We start from the raw sequence: 9,228 nt of genomic DNA on the forward strand, positions 1-9,228 counted from the left end.
TTTTTAATTATAAAATATCATTAAAGCCCTATAACTTATGCACAACTTTACCACATTATCTTTGTGCATGGCTTTTTTTCTTCTCTTCCCCTGTGTGCCCTTTTACTGTCCTGCTGTTTACGGAGAAATATCTTCTGAGAAGCAAGTTAAAACCTGACAGAGGTTTTCAATCTGACATCTCATTTTACAAACTTGATTGGAATTCAGGTTATTGAATCATGGCTTGAATAACTTGAATATAAAGCTAAAGCCTTATATTCCACAAATATTCTGAAAAGCAATCTGCTCGCCCATTTTCTGCAGTGGGCCAAGGCCATTTGATTAGAAAATATCTGCTTTTTTGAAGAGGCAGCTTTAGAAGAAACCCTTTGAGAAATGGAAATTCTCTTCATAAACCATAATAATGCCATCCTCATCAGATATAGAAATTTGAAAATGAAGTCACCTATTTCTTTTTTTCAGCTATGCTCCCAGAGTCATTTTGCTGATAGTGAATTAGCCTTGAGAAGGATGAGATGTTGTTCATTCATCTCTTCATTCATTTCTAGGCATTGTTCTAGATCCTAGAGACACATACAAAGATCCTGCTGCTGTGGACATGAGCCACAATTGTCTGCTGCCTCTTTTTTTTTTTTTTCTCTTTACGTTGACGATCACAGAACTGCATTTGTCATATTGTGAAGTAAGTACTGAGTAATACTCAAGTGGATACATGACTAGCTTCTCACTTCTTTGAATTTAGGGAGTACTGCTGCTCATTTGTTTAAATTTGAAGGCAAAACAACTTGAAGTTGTCATAGAAGATTAGTATTAAAACTTAAGAAAAAATGTACTGAGCACTTAACCTATTGTTATTACATACCAACCTCAGTTGTGCTTGAGAATAAATGTGTTGGCCATTTTGACTGATGGGTATTAGGGCAGCGGTCAGAAGGCCCATTTATCCAAAATAACTCCCTTGACAATCAACCCTAGTACAGAAAATTTGCACCGTTCATTTATCCATTCATTTATTCACTCATTAGTACCTGCTATGTGCTCTGCATTATGTACACAATGGGGTTAAAAGACTAAATAAAACACCCTAGTCCTGATATAGAGATGCTCACAGACTGGTTAGAGGAAGAGATGAATAAATTGCCAATTATAATGTAACAAGTGCTATAACAAAGGAAGTATAAGGCTACGAGGTAACATATCATATGTTGTGTATTTTTTGGATTACATCATCTGCCGTAATTAAATAAAGCATCTCAATTAAGTGAATATAAAAATACTACATTAGGTACTCAAAACTTGATCTCATACAAACTGGGATGAAGTTTAATGAAGGAAGGGACTTTGTCATTTTATTCACTGCCATATATACCACAGTACATGACACTATTTGTATCTTATAAGTCTTAACAGAAAAGTCTTTCTTAAGTTTCTTGCCTCCTGCATTATTTGACTTCCAATACCACCATATCATATGTAATGCCTTCAGTCATGAAACTCCATAATCTCATTTTCTCACTTCTAAAAATGCACAACAGAAGCTCCCTGCCACTGTTCTGTGTGTCACTCAGGCAGTTCTCTGAAATTTATTTCCAAAAAAATGTATATTTATCAATCAGTGAACTTTAGCTCCCAAACAAAATTAAGTACTAAGGACCAGATTAACTCTCCTATCTGAAATAATTTTTAAAAGAAACAACACTGTTCATGATATGGGACATCATCAATAAAAAAAAACAGTGACCACTAGACAAGGTAAACCATCCAACTGCACCAGCTTAATGCTATGAAAGGATTCTAGGCTGTGATGCCCAGAAAGTGAATCTAGATAGAGCCAAAAGATTCCAAGTTAAGGAGATGGAGCTGAGAATTGAGGAAAACAAGGTGACTAGAGTTCATACGAAGGAGTCCTGTGAAAGAGGAAGTCTACAGAGAGAGAATTCTGAAGCTCTGCAGAGTGTCCCCCTTGAATATTCAACTGAAATACTTATTAGTGCTTCTGTGTGAGGAGATTACCCAAGGCCAAAAGAATCACCTGAGTGGATTAGAGGTCACAGTGCTAGTCACCCACACAGAGATGAGAAATAGTACCTATTCCCAGCACCCAAACTAGAAAGTCTCATGATTCATGGAGAATTTGGTAAAATAATCAAAAAAGTCTTGAACTCAGTATTAGACAGTAATACTGCATAATACAGTGTTGAGGAAAATTGGTCTTACACTGAGCACTGCTTCAATCCAACCTAACAAATCCTTTAAACAAAACTCAAAAACCAAACTGTTTCCAAAAACAATGAGTCACAGAATAAAGCTCAATAATATTTAAAGGAATACAAATAAACCTAGCAAGCAATGAAGTAAAACTTAAAATGTCTGGCACCCACAGAAGGGAGTGGCAAGATATATTCAAAGTCCTGAAAGGGAAAAATTTGCAACCTAGGATACTCTACTCAGCAAGATTATCATTTAGAGTAGAAGGAGAGATAAAGAATTTCTCAGACAAGCAAAAACTAAAGGAATACAGCAATACTGAACCTATCCTAAAAAAAATATTAAAAGACCTTCTCAAAATAGAAAAGAAGCAAGAATCTATAGGAAAAAGAAAATCACAGTTGGAAAGTAAATCACTTAAATAAGCCAGTATACAGATTTTCTTTTTAATCAAAAAAATTTCTGTGAAAGTGATGATAACCAAAATGAACAGAAAAGGATAAACATGAGGATGTAAAAGATGAAATCAAAATTATAAAATGAGGGGGAGGAGAGTAAGAAAATGTAGTTTTTTGTGTTTTTTTAGAATGTGTTTCAGCCTATATGACTTTTAGTCTAAAACAAGTAGGTATAGTAATGGGTTAACATACTTGAAAAACAGGGTGACCACAAATCAAAAACATACAATAGATTCACAAAAACCAAAAAGAAGAGAACACAAGCATAATAAAAGAGAAAATCATCAAACCACAAAAGGTAAAACAAAAAGAAACAAAGAAGAAATACAAAATCAACTGGAAAACAAGGTTTAAAATGGCAATAAATACGTATCCATCAATAATTACCTTAAATGTCAACGGACTAAATGCTCCAATCAAAAGACATAGAGTGGCAGATTGTATAAAGAAATTGAAAAGTAAGCCTACAATATGTCACCTACAAGAGACCCACTTTAAGGCAAAGGACACACATAGATTGAAATAAAGGGAATGGAAAAAGATATTTCATGCAAACAGAAATGACAAGAAAGTGGGGGTCACAATACTCATATCAAATGAAACAGACATTAAAACAAAAGTCATAAAGCAAGATAAAGAAGGACACTATATAATGGTAAAAGGATCAATACAAGAAGAGGATACTACACTGGTCAACATATATGCACCCAATATAGGAGCACCCAAATACATAAAACAAATACTAACAGACATAAAGGGAGAAATTGATAGGAATACAATAGTAGTAGGAGTCTCTAACACCCCACTCACGTCAATGGACAGAAAATCAATGAGGCAACAGAGATCCTAAATGACACAATAGAACAGTTAGACATAATTGATATTTCTCAGGACATTACATCCAAAAAAGCAGAATAAACATTCTTTTCAAATGCACATGGAACATTCTCTAGGAATGATCACATACTAGGGCACAAAACAAGCTTCAACAAATTTCAGAGTATATAAATTATTTCAAGCATCTTTTATGACTACAACATCATGAAACTAGAAGTCAACCACAGAAAAAGACATGAGAAAAATAAAATAGCATCCAATCAAAAATTACCAAGCATGCAAAGATGCAGAAAAATATAACCCATAATTAAGACAAAAATCAGTCAATTGGCACCAACCCAGAACTGAGACATATGTTGTAATTAGCAGACAGGTACATTAAAACATACAGAAAATTAAGCAAAGGTATGGGAAATATAAAAAAGAACCAAATAGAAATTCTAGAGATGAAAACTACAATGTCGGATATGAAAAATAAACTAGATGAGATTAACAACAACAAAACTTGATTTAATTCAAAAGAAGGCAGAAAAAAGGGAGAAAAGAACAAAGAACAGAAGAGCCGAACAAAAGACAACAAGATGATAGACTCACGTTTAACTACATCAATATTTACATTAAATGTAAATGGTCTGGTGGCTTCCCTGTTGGCACAGCGGTTAAGAATATGCCTGCCAATGCAGGGGACACAGGTTTGAGCCCTGGTCCAGGAAGATCCCACATGCCGCGAAGCAACTAAGCCCATGCACCATAACTACTGAGCCTGCACTCTAGAACCCGCATGCCACAACTACTGAAGCCTGCGCACCTACAGCCCATGCTCCAGAACAAGAGAAGCCACCGCAATGTGAAGCCCGTGTACCACAACGAAGAATAGACCCCACTTGGCGCAACTAGAGAAAACCCACACGCAGCAACGAAGACCCAACACATCCAAAAATAAATTAAATTAAAAAAAATGTAAATGGTCTACCAAATACTATATGATATCACATATATGGAATCTAAAAGAAATGATACAAATGAATCTATATACAAAACAGAAACAGACTCACAAACATAGAAAACAAATGTATGGTGACCAAAGTGGAGAGGGAGCGGAGGGACAAATTAGGAGTATAGAATTAGCAGGTATAAACTACTATACATAAAATAGATAAGCAACAATGATTTACTGTATAGCACAGGGAATTGTATCCAATATCTTGGAATACCTATAATGGAATACAATCTGCCAAAAAAATAATAATAAACGTCAAACTAATACAATATTGTAAATCAACTATACTTCAATTCCTTTTTAAAGTATATAGTCTACATAGCCCAATTAAAAGGCACATACTGTCAGATTGGATAAAAGAGCAAGACCAAATCATAGTTGACCAGCAAGAACTGCAGTTTAAACATAAAGACACAAATAGGTTGAAGATAAAAAGATATTTCTTTGAGAAGATCAATGAATCTGATAAACCTCTAACTAGACCTACCAGTAAAAAAAAAAAAGGAAAAAAGGTGCAATTACACAATACTAGAAATGGGAGATGCAACATAACTACAGATTCTATAGATACTAAAGAGATAATTTGGAATTATTATGAACAACTTTATGCCACTGTATTCACTAACCTAGGTGAAATGAACATATTTTTAAAAGATACAAATTAACATATCTCATAAAATGAATATCTCAAATGAAATAGATAACCTAGAGTCATATATCAACTAAAGAAATAGAATTTGTAGTTAAAACTCTTTCACAAAAACAAAGCTCCAGTCTCAAATGGCTTCACTGGTGAACTCTACCAAACATTTAAGGAAGAAATAATAGTAAATCTGTACAAAGTCTTCCAATAAAGTTAAGAGCTGATAACAATTTCCAGTTTATACTTTGAATCCATCATTACCTTGATATCAAAGCCAGACAAAAGCATTACAAGAAAAAGAATAAAAAAACACTATAGACCAATATCCTACATGAACACAAAGGCAAAAACTCTTAAAATTTTAGCAAATAGAATCTAAATGTTGATAAAATATGTTTCTGGTTTATCCCAAAAATGCAAAATTGGTTTAATATTCTAAATAATGTAATTCACCATATTAACAAACTAATAAATAATATCCATATGATCATCTTAATGGATACAGAGAAAGCATTTGACATAATCTAACATCCATTCCTGATTTAAAGCCTTCAATGAGTAGGAAATTTTCTCAACCTGATGAAGGATGTCTGAAAAAGCCTACAGTTAACATCATCCTTTGTAGTGAAAAGACTCAATACTTTCTCCTTAAGATCAGGAACAAGACAAGGATATCCTTTCTTGCCACTTCTATTCAGCATTGTCCTGAAGTTCTAGCAGTGCAATAAGGCAAGACAATAAAAGAAATAAAAGGCATCTAGATTGGAAATGAAGAAGTAAAACTGTCTTTATTCATAGCAACATGATCTTTATGTAGAAAACATGATGGCTTATTTTAAAAACCTACTAGGACTATTAATGAGTTTAGAAAGATTGCAGGATACAAGATCAATATACAAAAATCAAATATATTTCTATACACTAACATCAACAAGCAGAAGTTCATGTTAATAAAACAGTAGCATATGCAATAGCATAAAATGTTTAATTACTACTTACTAAATGCTGGGCTTTACGACAAAGTGACAAATAAACAGGGGCACTGTCCTCAAGACGCTAAGTGGGGAAACAAACATAAAAACAAATAATACACTCTGATAAGTAAAGGAATAGAGTTAAGTGTGGACATTCAGTCAAATATTCCTAACAACTTTCTCTTGTTAGGAAACCTATTCTCCCATTGTCTGAGAATAACTCATAAGCAATCCATTAATTCCATAAACTGGATCAGCACAGCCAGAATTCCTAATGCGATTAGAATAGCTCTTTTTTCTGATGTCCATGTGCCTGAAGTTAAGAGGATAAGTCTTCCTAATCCACATGTGAGGTTCTTTTGTCTAATAAACCAGTTCTCTGGCCCAGAGAGGGGGGTAAAAAGTCTATTCTAAAAGATTCAGTTGCCTTTTCTTTTTTTTTTTTTTTTTGCATTTATACCAGCTGGCACAACCTGAGAACTTAAAAGTGTATGGAAGCCTTCAATAGCTGAGGCACCATAATCCAATGAGGCTGGCCCAGAACCTTCTTTTGTGTGCCTTTTTTTCCCTGTGAAGCAAGAGCTGATTAATTAAAATGAGTATAATCAAGATTTTCAAGTAAAAGTAAAATATTTCAAATTCTTTCAAAAAAACAAACCCAAATCCTTAAGCACTCATTTATAAATACAATTTTTAAATTATTCTTGTGTTCAGTTCATTAAGGCAGTTCTTCTAGTGGCCTCTATCAACTTGGTTGAAGAAACAGGTTTTATTGACTTCTTATCCTGATGCCCTGAGCATAATGATGCATCAGTGTCACAGTAGGCTGCTGCCAGACCCTAAGTTTTTAAGATATCAGATGTCAAAATACTCCACACTCAAACCAGAGACCACAAGCAATTTAAATTATTACTGACACAGGCATATGCAAAGCAAGGGGGATTTCCTGAGTAAGGGGCAGGACCCACTAGCAAGAGGGCACTCTGATATCCCCTGTAGGAGAGAGAGAGGCAGAATGTACATGGTCAGGAGGATGTATATACATATATCCCTCCTTCTCTATGACCTTTTTGAATGATGCAAGGGCCGACTAAGTTCTGGTGATGGGGGAGGAGAAAAGAGGAGCAGGGTGAGTTGCCTCACATGTCACTTTTGGGGGTGCAGGAGAAGTAAGTGCAGAGCTTTTGATAGTCTATTGGTTTTCACCCTGGGGGAGCAGCATGGTGGCTGCCAGTTTCCATCCTGACAGGTGTTGAATGATTTAGCCAAATGTCATTGTGCTCGGGTGATTTAATTCTCTCTATCTACAATAAGCAAGAAGCCCACAATCAAAAGTGGAAGACAGACATGCTAACAAATGAAACGACATGATGTGATATATACAAAAATAGACTTATATGTGAGTTTCAGAAAAAGTACAAAAGAGAGCATCCTGTCTGAGGCATCATAGAAAAGCAATGCTCTATCAGGGTTGTGATAGAAACTGGGAATTTACCAGGTAGACAAGGGAAAGAAGGGAGTTCCAAGTAAAGGAGCTAGCCTGTGTGAAGAAAGGGAAGCATGAAACAGTTGACAAGAAGCAGTGAACAGCTTGGTACTGCTGGAGCACAGATGAAAGGGGAGAGTGGCAGATGTTGACACAGAAGTAGGCAGGGGTCAGGTGTGTGACATCTTATATAGCTGTGCTAAAGTGCTTGGACTTTATCCAGTGGTCATGCAGACCTCTTCAATGGTGCCAAATATAGAAGGGACATGATCTGATTTTCCTTTAAGAGGAATGACTCTGACAGTATGGTTGGGGAATGGTTGAAGGCACACAGTAGGGGCAAGTCAGCTGAGAAGCTTCCAGGAGCATCTGTCTACAAGGAGCACTAAAATATCACTGAGCGTGTAATGAAATCAAGAAAATAACATTTACCGAAACTTCCATTTGTGGATGGAAGTAATACTTATAACAGTACAGACCTTAGAATCCAACTGCTTTGGTTTGAAACCTATTTCTACTGAACAAGTTCCTTCAGGGTAAGGAGGATCAGGGGGTGCTACAGGAGGGAAGAAGGATAGACAAGTAAGCCCCATGGAGAAGATGAACGTTTTATAGCATCTCAGATTTTACTGTGAATTCTTGATATACCCATTCCCACTCAACCTTTCCTCCTTTAGTCTTAAAGAATAGTGTAATATTCATTCAGCTGCTCAAGCAAAAACCTAGAAATCCAATTTGGTTCTCCCATGTGCCATGCTACAAAAATTGCCCGGGTTTTTCATCCTTTTCTATGTCCGTGGCCTTTGCCATGTGACACTGCAATTCTCACTAATGACTAAAAAGGCAGAGGCTATTTTCACACCCCTTGATGCATGGACTGGACTCATGACTTGTTGGATTGACCTAATGGAAGATGGTAGAAGTGACAGTGTATTTGTTCTGAGCCTTGGCCTTAGGCAGCTTTTCATGTTTCTACTTGCTCTCTTTCATCTCTGCCATTGCCAGGAGATTATGCCCAGGTCACCCTACTGGAGAGGAGACCTGTGTAGTAAAGCCAAGCTACCCCACGCATCTCAGCTGAGACCTGGATCAGCTGACAGGCAGGCAAAGGCCAGTTACAAGAGCAAGTCCAGCCAATATCAGCAAATCTACCTTAATGTTGTATGACACTGAGGTTTGGTGTTAATTTTTATGCTGTAATTTTTATGCTGCAATATTTGCAATAAATAAATGATATACCCCATTAGCCCCATTTTCTTTCATCCTAGACATATCACATGAGTCCTATATTCCTACTTACAAAACAGATCTCAAATCCATTCACTTTTTTCCATCTTCATTGTCCCACTCTAGTTTAAGAACCATCATACCTCATCTGAACTACTGCTTTATCTACTTCCATGCCAGACACTTATAATCTATTCTTCAAATACCAGGGAGAGTGATTTTCCCCCAAATAACATATATTAGATCACCTCAGTCATTGCCCTGCTTAAAATCCTTTAATATCTTCTCATTGCTCTCAGAATATAATCCAAATGCCTCATGATGACCTCATGGTCTGCCTAATACCAAGATGAAAAAGTAGCTTTTATTTTACCTTCAGAAATGGTTTCTTCAAA

At 35.9% G+C, this 9,228-nt stretch overlaps 1 long non-coding RNA gene across 2 annotated transcripts in view; it reads right to left on the reverse strand.

Moving 5' to 3' along the window:
• The window catches only part of LOC117313955 (uncharacterized), a 188,577-nt gene that overhangs the window by 31,604 nt on the left and 147,745 nt on the right, over positions 1–9,228 (reverse strand). The window lies entirely within an intron of this gene.

Source organism: Tursiops truncatus, chromosome 1, assembly GCF_011762595.2.
Source record: "Tursiops truncatus isolate mTurTru1 chromosome 1, mTurTru1.mat.Y, whole genome shotgun sequence".
Lineage (NCBI taxonomy): Eukaryota > Metazoa > Chordata > Mammalia > Artiodactyla > Delphinidae > Tursiops > Tursiops truncatus.